This window comes from Lygodium microphyllum, chromosome 22, assembly GCF_053477565.2.
Source record: "Lygodium microphyllum isolate KBCC chromosome 22, Lygodium_microphyllum_v1.1.10, whole genome shotgun sequence".
NCBI classification, from domain to species: domain Eukaryota; kingdom Viridiplantae; phylum Streptophyta; class Polypodiopsida; order Schizaeales; family Lygodiaceae; genus Lygodium; species Lygodium microphyllum.
In genome coordinates, this window is record NC_141156.1 from 10,805,094 (window position 1) to 10,815,072 (window position 9,979).

Below are 9,979 nucleotides of genomic sequence, written 5' to 3' on the forward strand. Positions count from 1 at the left end.
GGTTGTCTTCAATTTATTGGTTTAAACACAAGACCAGATATTTTATTTGCAGCTAACTTTTTGGGACAGTATCTTTCTTCCCCTTTCACTATTCATTGGAGTGCTGCAAAACGTATTCTTAAGTACCTCAAGGGTACTAAGGAATTTGGTCTTATTTATCGTCGTCGAGAGGATTCTTCTTTATCTTCTTCAACGTCTCTTGACCTTATTGGATATACAGATGCTGATTGGGCAAGTTCACACTTATCCATGCGATCTATAAGTGGGAATTGTTTCTTTGTAAATGAATGTTTGGTTTCTTGGTCCAGCAAGAAACAACGATGTGTTGCCGTTTCTACAACTGAAGCCGAATATGTTGCTGCATCATTAGCAGCTCGCGAGCTAGTTTGGCTTCGACAACTACTTGCAGATTTGGGACATCCTTCATCATCTAGTACACCTCTTCGATGCGATAACCAAAGTGCTATTAGTCTTACCAAAGACTATATACAACATAGTAAATCAAAGCATATTGCTATTCATTATCATTATGTTCGACATGAAGTCAAGAAAGGTTCCATTATGGTGGAGCATTGTCCCAATGATCAAATGGTTGCAGACATCTTCACAAAAGCTCTTAGTGAAGCTCGCTTTAGCTCATTAAGACATGCACTTGGTATTGTTCCAAGTTCTTGTCTCACTGATTGAGGCCTGTATCATTGTATTCAAGAAAACTTTATAGTAAATCATTTTTTGTATCGTAGGTATGTGTAGGGGCTCGGGTTTTTCCCTTGTTCTCCCCAAGGGTTTTTTCACTCGCAGCCAGAGACCTTTGTTTGAGTGGGGATGTTACAACTATATATATCATCTCTCACTTGACTTGGGTCTCACCTATATATACTAACTCTACATCAATATGATTCATTCTTTGGGAGCATGTCTTGTGTATCTCTCTCGTACTCTCTCTCTCTCTCAACAATCACAAGAAGGTTTTTTATAGAAGTGATACAATAGCAAGCTTCTAGTCTCTGTCTAGATGTAAATGAGGTTCCATGTCTACCATGGATATCTATATACAGAGATGATGACCATCTCTTTCTAGATGTGTCGTGGTTCCTACATGTTGGGAGTCTCCACATGATGTCCATCTCTGCTTGGATGTGATTAAGAACCAAGTTCTAAAAGAAAATACATCTCAAATTGTTCAAAGTAACCTGCCTACTATTTATCTCCTACTTTGATAGCAAGCAATATGCCTATTTCCTATAGTTTTCAGGCATGATGTCCATCTCTACCTAGACTAAAACAATTAAATTTCTCCTTCAGATCACTATAATATATCTAACTGTTCAAACTTGTTTGCCTATTGTTTACCTCCTACTTTCACCTCCTACTTTCACAATAGGCAAGATGCCTACTGCTTACAATTTTGAAGCAAGTTTTGGATTGTAATACATCTCAAATTGTTCAAAGTAGCCTACCTACTATTTCGCTCCTACTTTGCAGGCAGCATGTCTACTTTCTAAAGTTTTTAGGCATAATGTCCATATCTGCCTTGATTGAAATCAATAAATTTCTCCTCCAAATAATTATAAGATCTCTAACTATTCAGAGCTTCTTTCCTACTATTTACCTCCCACTTTCATAGTAGGCAATAGCCTATAGTTTTCAAGCACCAAGCCCTTGAGAATAAATTGAGCATGTGACTTCCTGGAGACATCTCAATCTTGACTTGACATTTATTTGGGCTTTTACATTTTAGGACTACTACTTATTGGAGAGGTGCTTGCTAGATTGTTGCTTATCTTGCAAGACTGCTCCTCAGTGTGTCCTCTTGAGAAGCTTGGTACAAGTAAGGTGTCTGGTAAGGATAAGCTTCCTACATGTAAGCAAGTTAACATTTGTATGTTGAGAGAGCCAAGAAGAGAGAATACCTTATATCTCACACAAATATCTGTATGTAGAGATCATGTTATCCATCTCTGCTTGGATGTACATTCTAGGAAATATTTTATTTTTCAGATTCTTGATAGTTCTGGACTGAAATACACCTCGAATTGCTCAAACCAACTTGTCTATTTTTTGGCTCTTGCTTTCATAGCAAGCAACATGCCTACTTCTTATAGTTTTCAGGCATGATGTCCCTCTCCAAAGGAACTTTTAATCATTCTTGATATAGGAAATTTTATGAAACATAGGAAATTGATTTATATTTCATATATATGTATCTATGTGTTTCCTACATATAATTAGGGAATCAAATTCCCCACATCTACTAGTAGGGAATTACGCATCAAAAGAGAGAATTTGCTACATTCTTTCAAAATTCCATATATGTGATTCCCCAATTCTAATAGTAGGGAATTATAGATCACTATAGTGAATTCCTATGTTCTCTCAAAATTCCCTACGTAAGAGAATGTAAGAATGTCATTCCCCAGTTCTAATAGTAGGGAATTATATGTATATATGGAGAATTACCTACATTCTCTTAAAACTCTGTATAAAGGAGAATATAGGAAATTCAAGCATTGGTCTAGGTATTTCAGATCTAGCTTATAAACAAAATTATAAAATTTTTAATGTTGGAATTGACCATATAAGGTGTTTAAGAGTCAATACACACATATACACACATGCACAAGGAACTAGACACAAAACTAAATAGTAAATTGTCATATATCTCTAGTAAATATACAAACTTTTCTACCTCTAGTAGCTAGGGATGTTTTTATTTGAACTAGGTTTTTAAATTTATGAGATGAATGTGAAGCCACAACTAGAAAAATAAGTTCTTATGTAGTAAAGTGACATGATTTTCTATATAATATCTAATATAGCCATGTTTACTATTTTAAAAAATCAAGTTGTAACTAGTAAAATAAGTGTGTGCATAGTAAATTAGAATAAATTTATATAGTCATGCTAAGTAACATGCATCACAATAATCCATAGGCTTAACTATGAGCTATGTGTAGAACAACCTCAAATAATACAATGTGAATATACCCTCACAAGAAATATGTTTGTATGCATCCAAAATGTACATATACTCTAAGATACACTTTATGCCTCCTTCATGTGCATTTGGATGAATTCTTAATTCCCACACACATGGCACAAAAATCTTACACATCAATAAGCAATCATAATAAAGTATCATTTTCTTGACAACATGAATATTTTCTTTTCACATTGAAACAAAGAAGAATCTCATCCAAATCAACCAACTATAAATCTTCAAATGTCTCCTCAAGTGCATAATACACCTAACATCAACACAAGTGCAAATAATGATTAAAAGTTATTTGGGATCCCTACAAACTAGGGCATGCCCATCCATTAATAGAATAGATAATGTTCAAATTATAACAATATTTTCCTTAAATTAATGGCACATACCCTCCTAAGTACATGGAAACTTGAAGAGGGGAGCTCTAAATAGATGGATGTGGCACTTGGTCTATTAACTAGGGTGGCTACATTAACTAATTTAAAAGCCATGTTTCGTACTCACACATGGCATCCCTTTCCTCCTTCATGCATGCAAGGGATTTGGGGTAGTAAGCAAGGAATAGGACATGATGGACAATTGAGCGCAAGCATGAAGTAGTAGAAGCAAGACAATGGGATGGAGATGGATTATGCCAATGCTGTCACTCTACTGGAGTGAACATGGAAGAGATGGAGAAGAATATTAAAGTTGATAATAAGTCATTCAATGAGAAGAAGAGAGGCACCATGGAAGCCAAAAATTAGGTGTCATATGCTCAAGTGATATTCTTGTTGACACATATTTGGATGAGGTATGTTCACTATTCTCTATGTAGCCTACATAAATATTTTCAGGAAAGGCTCCCCCCCTTGAGGATTATTTGCCAAATGGTTCCTGGTCACCTTTGGATCAAAAGAAAATGTCACACGATTTTTCTTTGTCACGAGAGGTTTCTTTTAGTCTTGATTTCAACTAAGGTAGAAAGAGACTATGTTTTGGATTTAGATATTTGGTTTAAAGGGAAACTTATTTACTCACTCCCATGGCATGTTGATTTTATCCCTAAGGGGGTCTTGTAATTGGAATGCCTAGTATAAATTAGTTTTCTTAGCCTTCTTGTCCTAATCGATGGAAAAATTTTATGTGCTAGTACTACCAGCTCTTGGTAAAATTCTTTATGTTCCTACATAGCATCAACCAATGGAGTAACTAATGCAAAGACATGGGCATGTATACTTTGGACTAGGAGGAACAAGATCCTTGATATGCTTGAGATTTTTTATCCTCATGTGATTGAGTTTTTACTCAATGGCTTAAGCTCTCAGTATTTCAGGGCACGTTCTTTAAATGCAAAGAAGGTGTGAACTTTGCAAAGTAAAGCCCAAAGAGGGATCATGGAGCTCAAGAAGTGCAACATGAAACTACTCTTGCTACCCAAGGAGAAAATAATGAAGATAGGAAATAACTTCATGCAACACAATCATGAAAGAAGGATGAGGTTGAAGTAGGCTAGCAACATAGAAAATCAACCACCAAAGTCTTTGAACTCAAATAGAGGTAAGAAACAAAATTTTCCTTTAAAATCTTGCTCATGGACCTCTTGTTGATAAGACTATTTTGTTGTCCTTGATGTTGAGGACAAAGCCTATGATGATGAAGGTTTCATTTATGAATAAGGATAGGATCTTAAGTTGGATCAATATGATATTTTGGAATGTGACGTGTCTGGGAATTCCATCCAAGAAGGATCTATTTAGGATGAGAAGATGGAAGCCCAATCTATTTAGGTTTAGCATATCCTTTCTAGAAGGAACGATTCTGTCTACAACTGAAGGATATTTGGAAACAAACTAGGATCTCCTTTCTAGAAGGAAGGATTCTCCCTACAACTAAAGGACACAAACTAGCAATCCAATGGCTTATCCACTATAGAATTGGATGAGAAGCAAAACTACCATCACTAGATTGCCAATAAGTATAGTAAAGATAAAGCTACAACTCAAAGAGGATCAGACATTAGTAGTTAGCAATGCAAGGAGTGTATTATTCAAGCTTTTGCCAAGTATCTTCATCATGGGGTAAACATAAAGTTAAAGTTGTCGAAATTAAGCTAAAATGCAAATGGTACATTATGGGTGATGTTTCGACCAATTAGTTTTAATCTCTTTGAAATATATTTGTAAAATTATCTATGTTAAACTCTATTTGAGGTAAACATGTCAGTAGGCTAGGGTGTCCCACTGCCTTATTAATTACTCTTTGCCATAATCACCCTTTGCTTAAAAATTTGGATTGGTGTAGCATAGAGTAACCAAGGGGCCTCCCATGCCATAAGCACAACACATCGTCCCACAATTCTTTGCCAATGATAACTTCAACATTTTGCAATTGGAGAAAAAATAAGTGGATGCATTGATAAAAAGGTATGATAGTTTTTTAAAGATCTTTGAGTTGGCAATCAGTATGAGCACAAGAAAGCTTGTTTACTTAGGTTTGAATGAGCCAATAGAGTAATAGGGGTGTTAGGCTTAAAAAATAATGGAATTGGGCAAGTGTGCATGATGCCAAGATGCATATTTCACGATGGATTCCATGAGACCACGGTGGATTCCATGAGGTTTCACGGTGGATTTCGTAAAACTATATTCATTTTCCGAGACTCGTACATAAGGTGGATTCCTTATGTGAGAAGTTGACGGGGACGCTTGTCCTTTTTGAGCGTCATGTTAATCTAATGTGCACGTGGGTGATTCCATGGCGGGTGATTCCGCAACATCTTATCATTTAAGACGTGGTGCTAGTATTTATTTAGGCGTGCTTATTTATTGAAGTGCTCGATAAATATTAATTATTTTGTATGTGCATGGGTGCACGATTTAGTCATTTCATTATTGGACATTGTATTTGGGCATAGCGCGACTCTTGGGCCGCTCAATCGCTTTATTTTCTATTTGGACAAAAGCTAGCACAAAAGCTAAAGCATGCTTATTGTAAAATCGAGCTATTTTTGAGCTTGGATATTAATAGATTGATAAATATATGCCTTGTGGAGAGCTCACACAAGGCATGGGGGGAGATTGTACCCAATTGGTCTTTTTGCCTCATGTCGTGCAAATCTTCTTTCTTGCTTTTTGTGCAAAAGTAGAGTTCTTTTGTTCTTGGGAACCTTCCGACACTTGCTACGTATGCATACAACATCCGATCTGCACACCAGTGGTATCAAAGCGAAGTTGAGATCAATGGCTTCCAATCGTTTATGATCTGGCGCGAAGGCGAAGCTCTTGGAATGATTAAGCTCTATAGTCAGTCTCACGACAATCCGTCAATACCAGCGTGTTCCTAGCAGTGAGGAACCCCTTGCTACACGATCAGATCGTCAAGGACCTCTCCCAAGAAGCAAAGGACCACCTCTGGAGATCTTTTTTAAGTCTCTTTGTTAACAGAGAACAAAGAAGATTAAGCTTTGAGTTAAAAGCTTAATAAGCTTTATTTAAAAATCTTAGCCTCTAAATTTTTTCGAAATGCTGCAAAAGGACGTTTTTGCTGGCGACAATCACGGCCAGTACATGCCACCATCCTAATCGATTGATTACAGACTCTTAAGCTTTTCTAAAGCTTAAGTTCACTAAGCTTTCTAAAGTCTAAAGGTTTCAATCTCTCCCATAGTAGCAGTTCACACTGGTTAATCCCAAACTGGTTTTTAACCTCTCTGCAAGCCCTTATTCCTGCCTGCACTCTGATAAAGCCAAATTCCAACAAGCAGAGAGTCATATGCAGACTATACTGAAGACATATCCGCTTGAAAGAAGGCCGACATCAATTTTTGTAACCACAGAGAACAAAGATTGCTAAAAGACACAAAAAAAAAAAGCCTTGTAAACCCAAACTTGAGCTACGCTCATATCGCTAACAAGATTTTGAGTGTGTGAGGTTGTTTGAATTTTGCAGGATGACTGATCAACAAATGGAAGATTTTATGGCTGAAGGTGATTTACTGGAACCAATGATGGAGCAAAAATTGGACCTAATAATGATGCAGCTTCAAGAGGAACGAAGAGGACATCAAACTTTGCAAGCTCAATTGGCCACTCTTCAACGATCTACTACTGATCAAGATGGACCGATGGGCCACAACCCAAAAATGTTATATGATATATAATCAATGTGACACTTGAAGCACACTCTATCCAAAAAGAAGCAAAGATAAGTTAAAAAAATTTCAAATTCCGTACTTTTAATGGGTTACATGATAAAAAGACTGTTCTCGCTTTTTTCAGTCAGTTTGATGATTATTTCCATGAAGAACAATATGCGGAAAAAGACAAACTCAAGTGTGTCACTAATCATTTAGTGGATAGAGCATTGCTATGGTGGACTATTGTCCACAAAAGTATTGATTGCTCTACTACTTGGTAGGATTTCCAAAAGAATTTTTTGCAGAATTTTCTTCCACCTCAATTCCATGAAAAAGCAATCAAACAGTGGGATCTTCTACAACAAAGAGATCGCGAGCCTATTTCACAATATACCAAGGGTTTTTGGAATGCCTTATTGCAACTTCAAATACTCGAAGATGTACCTGAGGCGACCCTTAAGCGCAAGATTATGTGTGGTTTGCTTGGTCACTTTTATGTGGAGGTGAACATGTTCAAGCCAATGACTCTCAAGGATGCAATTTCCTTGGTCCATGATACTGAAGATAAAATTCGAGGACGAGAGAAGCCACCACAACAATTCCCAAATAATGGTAACTTTGGATCAAAGCAATTCAATTCTAACTTTAGAAGATACAATCAAAATCACTTTGTCCCATCTTCATTTTGTAAATCTTGGACATAACTCTCTGCTTTACCATCAAACACAAATCCAAATCCTAAGCCATCTTTCCAGCCAAATCCCAACATTTCTAAACTTCCCGCTATTACCAATAATGTTTTCAAAGCCAAACCCATAGTCTGCTATAAGTGCCATAAACCTGGACATCTAGGAGTGAGTTGTCAATCCAAAAAGCCAACTATTCACATCAACTACTTGGGAGCGACTGAAGATGAAGGCCATGAAAAAATTCCAGATTTCACTGAAGACGATGACGATATCGGTACTACTCCAAATATTTTACCAAGTATGCCAAATCCCTATTATTTATTAACGATGAAATGTCTTGTGCATGGTAGAGAAAATATTATTTTACATGGTGACGGGAGCACACATGATTTTATTTCTACAAAATTGGTCAAAGAATTGAATTTACATACTGTTTTCACTCATTATCACATCAAGGCTGCATTCTTAGGCACTAGGTACAATGGAACACAAGAAGTTCATGACTTAGAAATTAAAATTGGTGATTAAGTTGAACGTAGAAATTTCTTATTTGTGCCTTTGCAATCTAGTGACATTATCTTAGGAATGTCTTGGCATCATCAATATAATCCTGATATAGATTATTTCACGCATTCAATGAAGATTCATTCTAATGGGAAACAAATCACATTGCATGGTATGCATACTTTCAATAATTTTCCATTGCTAAGTCATACACAGGCTAAACATGCATTAAGAAAAGGTAGAAAATCCTATTTAATATGGGTGAATGAAATTGAAGTTAAAGAAAATCAAATGCATCCTAGGCATGCACAATTTCTTTCACAATTTAAAGATTGTTTTGCTACTAATTTACCACTTGGATTACTATCTGCACGTCCTAAAGATTAAAAAAATAGACTTAATTCCTCCATTACAACCACCATGTAAAGCACCTTATAGACATAATCAAATTGAACAGAAAGAAATTCAAGCCCAAGTTGAAGAATTGTTAACCCGAGAACTTATTAGGCCCAGTAGTTCTCCTTTTGGTGCATCTATCCTATTAGTTAAAAAGAAAAACAATACCTATAGGATGTGCAAAGAAAAGAAAAGCTATGAGTTTCAAAGTTGATGATTATGTTTGGTTACAGATTGAAAAGAAAAGATTACAAAGTGTTGAGAAACACCCTGTTGTAAAGTTAGCTCCTAGATTTTATGGACCTTTCAAGATCATTCATAAAATCAATGATAATGCATTTAAATTAGAATTAACCCAACCCTAAAAAATCCACAGCACTTTTCATATTAGTTTGTTATGACCTTTTAGAGGCCAATTACCTATACACCTTGTTTATGAAAACCCTCCTTTGTTAGAAGAAGAAACCGAAATCCTTGAATCTCAAACTATTCTAGACATTGACTTTATGACTACTAGAACTGGCCGTAGATACTCTAGATATTTGGTGAAATTTAAAAATCATCCTGTTGAAGAAGCCCAATTGATGCATGCTCGCGACCCAAGTGCTTACCCCTCACTATTGGCTCCACATTGAGCTAATAGCAATTGAGGACAATTGTTATCCTGCCCCGGGGATATGATGCCAAGAGACATATTCCACGGTGGTTTTCGTGAGTTTATTTATTTTCCACAGTGGATTCCGTGAGGTTTTGCGGTGGATTCCATAAAACTATATTTATTTGCTGGGGCTCGTACACAAGGTGAATTCCTTATGTGAGAAGTTGATGGGGACACCTATCCTTTTTGGGCATCATATTAATCTAACGTGCACGTGGGTGATTCCATGGCGGGTGATTTTGCAAAATGCATATTTAAATTAATGGACGTTTATGAGTTAGAGTGCACACTCATATTAAATTAAGGTTAGGACAGGGTTCCAACCTATTTATTTATTTGTAGCTGAAGACTACTAGGTATTCACTTTTATCGATTTAATTTTATTATTTTCTAACAATTGCGAATGCTTCAATTAATGTGTAGAGCAGGCAGTGGTGCGTTGGGAAGCACTAGGCAGTTTGGTGTACTCAGATTACATAGAAAAAATTATCATTTTTGATGGGCACGTGTCTTATCATTAAGGGCGTGGCACTACTATTTATTTGGGCATGCTTATTTATTAAAGAGCTTGATAAATATTTATTATTTTGTATGTGCATGGGCGCATGATTTAGTCATTTCAT